We start from the raw sequence: 11,053 nt of genomic DNA, 5'->3' as shown, positions 1-11,053 counted from the left end.
TATCATATACCCCTCCCTTCCACGCTCCTATTTTTTTCTGTCTTTTTATCCTAAGAACTGCTGAGAAAGCAACTGTCTCATGATGACAGCTTGAAGCTTCAAAGAAAGGGATTCCTCCGATGCAAATGCTTATCCAGACTGTACCTCTCACTGGCTCACTAGGTTTATAAAGTAATCACTATATACCATCAGTAAGGGTATTATCACCCAAAAGGTTCAAGAGTGCACTTGGCTCCAGAAATATTTATTTGGCTTAGGATGTACAAGTGATATGGCATACCACCAAGTAACTTCCACATCCCTAAAATCCCTTGGTTGCAGAAAATGATGGCCTATACCAGTGGTTCCCCACCCTGTCCTGGAGGACCACCAGCCAGTCAGGTTTTCAGGTTAACCCTAATGAATATGCACGAGAGAGATTTGCATATAATGGAGGTGGCAGGCATGCAAATCGTTTCCCATTCATATTCATTGGGGCTATCCTGAAAACCCACCTGGCTGGTGGTCCTCCAGGACAGTGTTGGGAACCATTGGCCTATACTCTCAGTGAAAAGCATCACAGTATTCAGTATTTTTATTCTGACATGTTCTCCCGCTACACTAGTACAGAAGCCACTTCAGAAGCCTGATTTTAAAATTTTTATTTTTTCCTAATATATCGTGTGCAACCAGAAAAACCCTGCTTCTCAAACAGAATTGTTAATATCTACGTTCCTTAATGGAAGATGCTACAGTATTTATGAGGTTCACATGCATAATCAAGCCACCAGAGTAACAAAAATTAAAATCCTACAAATAAACTAAAGCCACATCAAAAGAATGCTTTCCGGAATAACCAGGAGTAACAACCTAATGGTTAAAACAGTGGGCTGAGAAAAATGAAGCCTGTTCAAATCTCATCACAACAGCTTGTTATCTTGGACCATGATACTTAAGCCCTTTCACTACCCTCAGGTGCAAACTTCGATTGTAAACTCCGAGATAACAACAAAAACAAACAAACAACTAGGTGTAGTTCAATGTAATTTGTTTTCAGCTACAACTATAAAAGACAGGAGTTAACTATTACTAATCATTTTTATAGCACTAGCCATACGCAATGCTGTACACATTATATGCGGGTACTATGTCCGTAGTCCCAGGGAGCAGCAATGGGAATTGAACCCAGTTCCCCAGGATCACAATCCACTGCACTAGTCAATAGGCTACTCCAACACCTCCCCCTAGATGTCTTCTGTTCTCCCTCCAGTGGAAGTGGTGCATTTGTCCTTTTGCTACGTTTCACATGCTCTCAAATTTTGTTTGCTCACACAAATTTCACAGTATCACTCTTCAGTCCTCCACCTACATTTCACTTATTGGTACCTATCAACTTTCCAACTCCTCTCACCCCCTCTCTTCTGTCTCACTCCTTCTCTGGCCTGCCATTACCCTTCCTCTTTCACCCATTCTCCATTACTATACTTCTACCCACTGTACTTACTATCCTCCTCTCACTCATCTCCTTGAGAATCCCAATTGTCCTTTCCAAAAGTTCCTCCATGCCAAGCATCTCCCCTCCCTTCTTACAATCTTATACCATAGCATCTCCCTGGCTCTCCACCTTTCTCTCCTCCACCTCTATTTTCTCACCCTCCTAATGGTTCTTTATCTTCTCCCTCCTTCCCCTTTATGGTCCAACAATTCAGTTCCTCTCCTATCCCCCCCTCCAAAAAAAAAAAAAAAGTGTAGCTTCAAAGATCAGCAAGCAAATCCCAATGTTGTGCACCTTCCCAGTTTGTATAGTCAGCAAACTGCATACCAAAAGTGAAAGCCTACACAAACTAGGAAGAAGCACAATATCAGGGTTTGTGTAGCTGCATCCTCCCATTCTTTTACTCACTCTGTCCCTGCCTCATCCATAGTCTTCCACCTCCATCAGCCTCTTTATCTCTCCTCCAATGGCCTGCCACCTTCTTCCTCTCTCCCCAGTTCTCTCACCCGTAGTCTGGCATATCTACTGTCTTACTCTTCTCCCTCCCCAAAGGAACCAGCACTGCTTCCCTCAGCCCCCACTTGTGGAGAGAGGGGAAGGGAGAAAAGGAAGCAGTGCTAGACCCGAGGGAGGGGTGTGCTGAGGAAGAGGAGGGAATGGTGCTGGATTCTTGGCAGTAAAGAAGGGGAAAAATAAGATTGCAAACTTTATTTATTTATTTTTTTTATTTATTTATAAATTTTCAATTACAATCAGGTTATCACTTATACAGAAAGATAAAGTTAAGCTGCAAACAAAATACAATATTAGTTATATCCTCCTAACCTTCTAATTCAAGATACAGTGATACCTTGGTTTACGAGCATAATTCATTCGAGAAGCATGCTTGTAACCCAAACTACTCGTATATCAAAGCGAGTTTCCCTATAGGAACTAAGGGAAACTTACTAGATACGTTCCCACCCCCCACCCCCCGAGGCCAGCGGCGCTACTCTACGCCCCCCCCCTGAGAACCGGCATTGCTCCCCCCCGCGTGATCCGGCACCCCCCCCCCCCCCGATCTGAAATCCCCCAGACCCACCCGAACACGCTTCTTACTTCCATCTGGCCACCGGAGGCAGATCTTCGGCCAATGGCACCAACGCACAGGACATGCTGGTGCCGGTGGCCAGATGGAAGTAAGAAGCGTGTTCGGGTGGGTCTGGGGGATTTCAGATCACAACGGGGGGGGGGTGTGCCAGATCGCGGGGGGGCACCGCTCACAAATCGAGGCAAGCTCGGTTTCCGAGGCGCCAATTTTGCGAATGTTTTGCTTGTCTTGCAAAACACTCGCAAACTGGTGCACTCGTAAACCGAGGTACCACTGTATCTTAATATAGCTTAACTTTAACTCAAGTCCTCAATTAGAACCAAGTTGTAATAATGAGCGAGATAGTAACAAAGAAATAAAAGTAAAGATACGGTTATTGGATGAGACAGGAAATCAAAATTTATGAGTGCTTCAAGTATCCACTCCTTTTCTCAGGCGAGCAGCTGATAAGAAGGTTGTCAGTTGACTAGGATCAAACCGCTGTTCTAGAGGTTCAGATATCTGATAAGAACCACCAGAAGGAAGTACCATATTCCACAAGGAAAACTTCAGAGATGACCGAGGAGGAAGAAAAAATGGGAAGGTGCCATCACATCACAGAAGATGTACGAGAAGCCAAAAGATCAAAACAGATAGTACAAGAAACTGCAGGCATGAGGGAAGGATTACCTCCTCAATAAACAACTTGTTGCCCATCCGAACAGCAGAGAAAACAATCCTGTTTAATAACCAGCTTACTGTTTTGAGACTACAGCTCAGAATTCCCGGAATTATCTGTTTATACTGTATATCCAACTGAAGTTTAATAATGTCATACTCATCCCATTCCTTGTGCAATGTTTAGTCTAATTCATTATATCCAAAGTCTGTAATCTAACTGTGGCTGTACTTCTGTGTACCTATCTAACAAATTGTAGATGTACTTTTGTAACCCATTTTGGGCTCAACCAAATAAATAAATGTTGTTCCTTCTATGGCTATACTTTGCATTTTTATTAACAATCGCCTACCTGGTGGGGGCAGGAGGGGACGAAGCAGATCAGCACTGGTTTTCTAGCCCTCATAACACTGGATGTGATTAAGTAAGGACCTCAGAAAACACGTTTTTTTGTTTGTTTGTTTTTTTTGGGGGGTTGAGCAGTCTGTGTGTTAAAAGAGCAAATTTTACCTCTCCAAAAAGGGCCTTATCACAGTAAATCAAGCCAACAAAGTCATTTTGGAGCTGGAGTTGTGCAAGACAGTGACTCTAAGAGCTTTGATACCAAATACAGATGTTATTTTACAAAGACTATTCGTACAGAAAGAGCAAATAGGGAATTTGTACAAAGCATTCATCGCATAACAATATTTCTTCAACAGTTTTAGTAAGTACTAGGAAATATTTTTAAGAATCTGAACTATTTATTGCCCAAGGGAGGAAGTAAGGAATGCTGAGAACATATTGATTACCTCAATAATCCTCTTTCCTGCAAAACAGCATACAACTCCTTCCAGAAGAGTTATATGCATCCCGACCAGCAAGTTGTTTGCCAAAGACATCAATCATTTTCTTCTCTCCACTCCCTTGTCTCTCTGGGCAGTGCCCCCTCTCCTCAGTCCATACCAAAGCAACTTAGGCCTAGATTCTTAAAAAAAAAACAACAGGGTGCAATTGCAGCCGTTTTGGTAGCAAATTAAAAAAAAGTGAGCCATTCTCCAAAAAACGCTCATATAAATGAGATTGGCGGAGAGCAGCAAAGACTCGCTATATTTGCATGTGCCATCGACAGATTAGTAAAAGAAAAACTTAATATAAGAAATGTATGTGGGCTTTAAAAAATCTGTGCTGCCGGGTCGCCCATAGGAATAGAACTGGCAGCTCGACAGAACGGCTTTGTAAAAGGGCTGGTTAGTGGTTCTCTATTTAATGTTCGCAAGGAGTTTGACCACATCGGCCACAATCTCACTGAGGCATAGACCCAAGATGCTCCCTAACTTTCCATTCAGTTCATGTGGCCTTTTGAAATGCTGTTTTTGCTTCTACCACCTCCTCCATGGGAAGCAATTTCATGCATCCATCAGAGTTTCCATGAAAAACAAACCATTTTCCAGGGTTACTCCAGGGTCTACCCCTTCAGAGTGTCACACCATGACCTCTTGTTCTTGTACTTCCTCTCCACTGAACAGTTTGATTCTTCTGAAGTTACATCTTTATATATTCAGATGCTTTATCACATCTCCTCTCTCATACTAAATTTAAAATGCAGACACATACACACACACACAAAAACACACCCCCCAGGGAGGTTATGAGGATAGAATTACCCTCCTCTTATTCTTAGCTGGGCTGAAGCACATTGACAAGACAGTGTAGAAGAGTGTGGCGCAGTGGTTAAAGCTACAGCCTCAGCACCCTGAGGTTGCGGGTTCAAAAAACCCACACTGCTCCTTGTGACCCTTGGCAAATCACTTAACCCCACCCCCCACTGCCCCAGGTACATTAGACAGATTGTGAGCCCACCAGGACTGACAGAGAAAAATGCTTGAGTATCAACTAAATTAATGTAAACTGTTCTGAGCTCCCCTGTGAGAACAGTATAAAACTGAATGTAATGTAATGTAATTTATTTCTTATATACCGCTACATCCGTTAGGTTCTAAGCGGTTTGAAGAAAATATACATTAAGATTATAAATGAGAAGTAAGAAGGTACTTAAAAAATTCCCTTACTGTCCCGAAGGCTCACAATCTAACTAAAGTACCTGGAAATTAATAAAGAAGAGAAAATAAAGATGGTTGAAAAAAGAAAAATTCTATGTGAATTTATAGGATGGAAATTAAACTGACAGTGAAGAACTGTATGAAAAATACATATGGAATTCAGTTAGAGAGGGTAGGTTACAATCTATTTATGGTATTTGTTTAATTGGAAGGTGTTAAGGTGGGTAATTTGGGGGAAGGTTATCTGAAGGTAGGTGAATCTTCTGGAGGTAAAAGAGGAGGGGTTAAGATATTTGGATGAATTTTTTGAAAAGCAGGGTTTTGATTTCTTTTCTGAATGTTTTGAAGTTGTCTGATATTGTCATAAGATTGGAGATGGAATGGTTGATTTTTGCTGCTTGTGTTGCTAGAAGGTTGTCAAACATTTTCTTGCGTTGTGTGCCTTTGAGTGGGGGGAAGGCGAAAGGGTTCGATGTTCTTCTGTGTCTTGAGGTGGAGATTTGGTTTAAGCGGTTATTTAGATAGGAGGGGGAAGAGCCGTGTAATGCTTTGAATATCAGGCAGTAGAATTTGAATTGGATTCGTGCTTGTATGGGTAGCCACATAACCACAGCAGTTTGGGGTTTTTTTGGGCTACAGGCAGTCCCCCTGCTTAAGAATGTCTGACTTGCCTCAGACTTGTTCTTACGAACTAGGGTCCTGCATCGCCCTACCCCAACACACCCTCTCTGCCTCCCCAAATGCTCCTCCTTTCCAACGCGCTCCTCATCGTCCTTCCCTACGTTCTGCGTCCCAAATTTGTTACTCCCTCTCATCCACCTGTGGGTGTTTACCTCCTCTGGTCAACTCCCTCCTCCCGGCTCCTGCAAACGGCCAACTGCTAATCAGGAAGCCTTCCCTCGGACGTCAGAAGGAAGGCTTCCGGGTCAGCCGTGGGATGCAATGTAGGAACAGCAGCCACGGCTTTGCGAAGAAAGAGCAGCAGGGAGGAGGGAAACACCCACAAGAAGGAGGGAGGCATGAATTTGGGACGAAGAACAGAGGGAGAGAAGGACCATGAGGGTCACGTTGGGATAGGAAAGGAGGAAGAGGAAGAGTGACAGGGAGAAGCAAGGTCGACAAAGAAGGGAGGGAGAACGAACTTCAGACAAAGGATGGAATGAAGGAAGAAAGGTGGGCGAAGCATGAACCTGGGATACAGAATGGAGGAAGGGAGGGGAACATGAACTTGGGAAATAGGATGGAAGAATGGAGAGAGTGAGAGAAAGATGATGAGGTGGGGAGGGAATAGAAAGGGAGAATTATTGGGCATAGGGAGGGAGAGAGAAATACTGGACATGGTGGTGGGAGAGGTGGGAGATACAGATGCATGGGGAAAGAGATAAGAGGGAGAAATGGTGGATATAGTGGTGGAGAGAGAACAGTGGGACAGATTATTGTTTAACACTGTGCTGAGTTTGTGGGATGTTATTGGATAGGGATGCTCCTCTGGGAAGCACTGTTATGCTATGTTTATGTATTTGTCTTTGGGAGTGTTCTAAATAAAGAATTGATTTTTTTTTTAAAAAAGGGTTATTAGACCACTTTCAATTTTTACCTAGCAGCAGCAGATAACCAAATAAAAAACCCTTAATTACTTTCAAAAGAACCCAATGGATTCCGCAACTGAGCAAAATCCGATACCTAATCAAATCCTCTGATGGATCAAATCCTCTGATGATCCTGAGTCCTAAGAAATTACACAAGGGCAATCAGCACAGAGGGAAGTTTCCAGACAGAGAAAGACCAACAGCAGCATTCAGGAGAAGATTCTCAAAACTTTGCGGTAAAAACCAATGGGCCATTGTTGCAGCTGTTATTGTAGCGATTTCAAAAAGGCATATCATTCTCAAAAAAAAATGCACATGCAAATAAGGTTGGCGGAGAGTAGCGAAGGTTATCTAAATTTACTTGAGATGAGTCGCTGGTGATAGCAATTGACACATGCACAGAATACACTACAAGAGAGCAGCAAATGTGTGCATATGCTGGGAAAAGAAAGCCATAAGCAGACATATCATGTGCATGCCTTATTAGAGTATAATAGGCATGCCAACACTACGGAAGGGAAGGGAGATGCAAATGTCAACTTTCAACTACTATAATTCATGTAAAACTTGTAGTTTGTTTTTACAGGCAGTCCCCAATTTAAGAATGTCCAATTTATGTCAACCGAACCGGGGTCCTGCCTCTCCCTTCTTCATCCCTTTCTGTCCAAAGTCAACCCTTCTCCTACCTTCCCTAACGTGCCCCTTGTCATCTTTCCCTCCATTCTGTGACCCAAATTCACGCCTCCTATGGGCGTTTACCTCCTCTTGCAGGATCTCTCCTCCCAGTAATACTTCTCTTCATTAAGCTACAGCCGCTAGTTCCAGCACGAGGCTGACCCAAAAGCCTTCCCTCGCGTCACAGGGAAGGCTTCCAGGTCAGCTGCGAGCCGCTGGAACCGGATTAGCAACCGCGTTAAAGGGCAAAATTAAGTTTTGAGAATCTTTCCCTAAGTCAACAGGTCGATAAGGCCAATCACCACCCTATAAAGAGCTGTACCGTATTTTCACTCATATACCGCGCACCCGTGTAAAACGCAAACATGGGTATAGCGTGCGGGAAACAGAAATTTATGTAAATAAATTTTTATATAACGCGCACAACTGTATACCGCGCATGCCGCCCCGACTCTCCCATCGCCGCCCGACTCTCCTCTGGCCGCCCTGACTCTCCTTTCGCCCGCCCCGACTCTCCTCTGGCCGCCCCGACTCTCCTTTCCCCCGCCCCGACTCTCCTTTCCCCCTTGAATTCCTGTCCCCCCTTGAAGTCCTGTCCCCACCCTGAAAGCCTGATGCCCTCCCCCCCCCGACGTCCGATTCACCCCCCCCACCCCGCAGGACCGCTCGCACCCCCACCCAGAAGGACTGCTCGCACTCGCACCCTCACCCCGAAGGACCGCTCGCACCCCCACAGCCTCCCACCCCCTCCCCATCATGGAGAAGCTGCCTACCGTTGTCCTGCTGCTTCCTCTGCCGGCGGTCCTGCCCCTTCTCTGAGCCCTGCGTCTGCGCTGCTTCCTCTTCCGGTGGTCCCGCCCTTTCTCTGACGTCAGAGGACGTCGGGGGGGGGGGAACTATGTAAAAAAAAGTTGTACAACGCGCTCACGCGTATGGTTATGCACGGTTTGTAAAATCGTGTATAACGCGCGCGTTATATGCGTGAAAATTCGGTAATTCCCACTGCTATACTGTATACAACACTTTTTACAAGGACAGTGGTTCTTTGGTAAGAAACTTGTTTTGTGAACATGAAAGGCAAATCACTTTGCACTGTCCTTTTCTTGCCATATATAGAGATTTACAGTAAATAACTTCTTTACCACCTCAGTTACTGATACAAACAGAAGAGGTGGATCCAGGTTAGAGCTGAAAACAAGGCGTACTGTTAATTGTAAAAGCAACTTCATAACGAAATCATAAGAACACAAGAATAGCCTTACTGGGTCAGACCAATGGTCCATCTAGCCCAGTATCCAGTCTTCACAGAGGCCAATCCAAGGCCCAAATACCTGACAAAACCCCAAATAGCAGCAGCATTCCATGCCGCCGATCCAGGGCAAATGGTGCAATGCAAATTTAATGCAAAACAACAAATACTGAACACTTTCAGCTACTCCAGTGCATTTCAAGCTGATAGGCAACAATCTTGGTTAGGTAAATCTATTCAGCAAGCTATGTTATCCTATTGCAGTTTAATTAAGACCACTTTGTTTGATAAGTTTATTACTTAATGAGTTTTTATTATTGAAATTCTATTTTACAAATATTTGTATTTGTTTTACTGTATTATTGTATTTCGCTGATTGTCCAGCTCTTTTTAGTGTAAACCGCCCAGAACTTTTGGTTAAGAACATAAGAACTGCCATCTCCGGATCAGACCCTGGGTCCATCAAGTCCGGTGATCCACTCACGCGGAGGCCCAGCCAGGTGTAACCTGGCGAAAACTTAGTCACCCTTATCCCTCTATGCACCTTTCGAGGAGATGTGCATCTAACTTGCCCTTAAATCCTAGAACGGTGGGTTCCGCAGCAATCTCCACCGGGACAGCGTTCCAGGTGTCCACCACTCGCTGTGTGAAGCAGAACTTCCTGGCATTTGTCCTGGGCTTGTCCCCCCTCAGCTTCAGTCCATGACCTCTTGTCCTAGTCACATTGGACATCGTAAATAACTTTTTGTCCTGCTCTATCTTGTCAGTATAAAAGAATAGTTATTATTATTACCATCTTCTATAACTCAGTAGTACTTAAGTATTGTAATCATCCAATACTCACAAAGCCTTATCAGTACTGTAAATATTCTCCTGGGATCAAGAGCCAGTCACTGATCCAAAAAACCATTAACAGACCCTAACAGCTTTGTCACATCGCACGACTACTCTTTGCTGAATTTTCCACCAGCTTTGGTGTATTTTGGTTTTGCTTTACTGTGCTGACATGGGTGGGCCTTCGTTACAGAAGGCGCGGTTTCAGAAAATGAAGAAGTTCATAGCATGGGTACACAAGCTGTGTTAGTGTCGTCAATGAATGACTTTTATAGCCTGCACTGGTTTTTCCCTTATCAGCTCCCCCCCCCCCCTCTCTGTAATCGGATCACAAGAACTCAGTGGGAAAACGACCATTCTTTCCAATTTTGCTGAAAGATTCTCTTGTTGTCTTCAGAACATGGTTTCCAAGGCCTCTCTGGAACAGGTGAACCATGGCAACATGATCTTATCCTGCAAAGGCTCACTCCAAGCCTGCCACCAAACCATTCTACATAAAAAGACAATGAAGCTTTATTGTAGCAGTGACTGGAAGTTCCTGAAAGATTCCAAGGTTGTCTGCTTTTGTCACAACTGGAGACATTTATTTATTATTCTAAACACAAGAGAGAGAACTAGAATTACATTACATTCGTGATTTTTAAGGAAGTGAGATACCTAGGTTTCTCTGCTTGATAATCTCTGTTGCTGAACGCTCAACAAGGTTGGTCTGTGCATTATCACATCTCAGGCGAAACAATTCATCCCACCAGTTTCTAGCTCAGGTGGGAAACAGATTCTTGCCATAGCTTCATTCTATTGTGTGTTTATTGAATTCTACTGAATCTCTATTGTGTCAATCAGGCTAAATTCTGTAGATTCCTGCCAGATGGATGCAGAATTCTAAGACATTGGATAGCTCTTTCCATGCATAATATCCTGAATTCCTGTAAACAGCAGGAAGAGAACCATCTGTAATGCTGACCATTAAGTAAAATTAATTGATTGATGCCTGCTTGCTGAACTACCAATGCAAAGGGAACAGGAGAAAGCGATCCATTCTAAGTTCTAGCGAGAATTACATTTGGGACAAATATTTTCTGACTTTCTGGTGGATGAGATAACAGAATACAGAGGACTGAATGATAAGATAGTGCAAAAAAAGGAATACATTTTTTTAAGCTATCTGACCTGAAATCTCTGCCACATGTGGATCTGATTAAAAAATGTCAACTTTTGGGACTACCAGAAATTGACAGCAAAGCCTCTCAGTCTAATAATAATAATAACAACTTTATTTTTCTATACCGCAATACCACAAATAGTTCAGTGTGGTTTACGAAAAAAGAGACTGTATACCGACAGCGATGCTATATCAAACTGAGATTAATCAGATTTAGCTTTAAAGTGTTTAAAGATATATCAAGATAGAAATGGAGTCAGAGAAATTTATCAAAACGGTA

General features: G+C 43.5%; 1 protein-coding gene across 7 annotated transcripts in view; it reads right to left on the bottom strand.

Annotated features, from left to right (window-relative positions):
* The window catches only part of HIPK1 (homeodomain interacting protein kinase 1), a 96,058-nt gene that overhangs the window by 74,030 nt on the left and 10,975 nt on the right, over nucleotides 1-11,053 (bottom strand). The window lies entirely within an intron of this gene.

The sequence above is a fragment of the Geotrypetes seraphini genome, chromosome 13, assembly GCF_902459505.1.
Source record: "Geotrypetes seraphini chromosome 13, aGeoSer1.1, whole genome shotgun sequence".
Classification (NCBI taxonomy): Eukaryota; Metazoa; Chordata; class Amphibia; order Gymnophiona; family Dermophiidae; genus Geotrypetes; species Geotrypetes seraphini.
This window is presented reverse-complemented; position numbering and strand designations above follow the sequence as displayed.